Raw genomic sequence first — 1,214 nt, 5'->3', positions numbered from 1 at the left:
TCAACGCGGTATCCCTCTTCCCCGCGCATCCCGCATCAACGACGCGGTTCCCTCTTCCCCGCGCATCCCGCACCCACGTCCCCGCGGTCAGGCCAGCGGATCGAGCGGCTTTCCGCGGCTTCCCCTCCCCGCGGACCCCGCATCAGACCGTAAACGTTCTGAGCGGTTTCCCCTCCCCGCGGCTTCCCCCGCGGACCCCTTCCCGCGGACCCCCCTGGCCCTCACCCCCCCTCGTAGTCCCATGGATTAGAACCCGCCTATAAAGCTACTACTATAGAGCTATATGTATGTTTCGCAGGCTTTTAGCAATTTCGAGTCGCCGCGCCGCGATGTGATTGCCGCGCGACTCGATTAATTATTATGTTAAATATTCATTAGAAAATCCAATAATTATAGGCTCAATAAAATAACAAAATAAGAATAAAATGAGGGCTATAAGCCAGAGCTGGATATTTAATGCTTCAAGATTAATTAAAAATACGAAATTACAAATATAGACGTTTTGACCTACATCAGGTCATTTTCAATATTACAATACTTAAAAATTTAACGGAAACAATAATTCATATGAAGAATCTGTACCTTATTAAACGTTTTCAACAATCCATAAAACGGAAATTTAAACATAGAATCTCCGGTAATTGCAATAGATAGTCATCATAAATAGACGGAAAGTTTTGGAGGACCATACTTTCCGTCTATTATTTATGATGACTATTGCGATTACCGGAGATTCTATGTTTAAATTTCCGTTTTATGGATTGTTGAAAACGTTTAATAGAGTACAGATCCTTCATATGAATTATTATTTAAATTTCCGTTTTATGGATTGTTAAAAACGTTTAATAAGATATAGATCCTTTATATGAATTGTTTCTGTAAAATTTTTAAGTATTGTAATATTGAAAATGACATGATGTAGGTCGACACGTCTATATTTGTAATTTTGTATTTTTAATTAATCTTGGAGCATTAAATATCCAGCTCTGGTTCGTAGCACTTATTTTATTCTTATTTTTTTATATTGTTACACTTTTAACGTTTTCGCTACCGCTCGGAGATCGTTTTATTTCTAGTTTAATTTTCTTAATTTTTTTTCTTTGTAGAAACCAAAAATTATCATAATGACTTGATTTTTTTATTTTTTATACATGTATGATTTCTTACCTTTTAAATTTTTTAATAAAGATAGTTATCATTATAATTAACAATAT

This window comes from Wasmannia auropunctata, unplaced genomic scaffold (genome assembly GCF_000956235.1).
Source record: "Wasmannia auropunctata unplaced genomic scaffold, wasmannia.A_1.0 LD336074.1, whole genome shotgun sequence".
NCBI lineage: Eukaryota > Metazoa > Arthropoda > Insecta > Hymenoptera > Formicidae > Wasmannia > Wasmannia auropunctata.
This window is presented reverse-complemented; position numbering follows the sequence as displayed.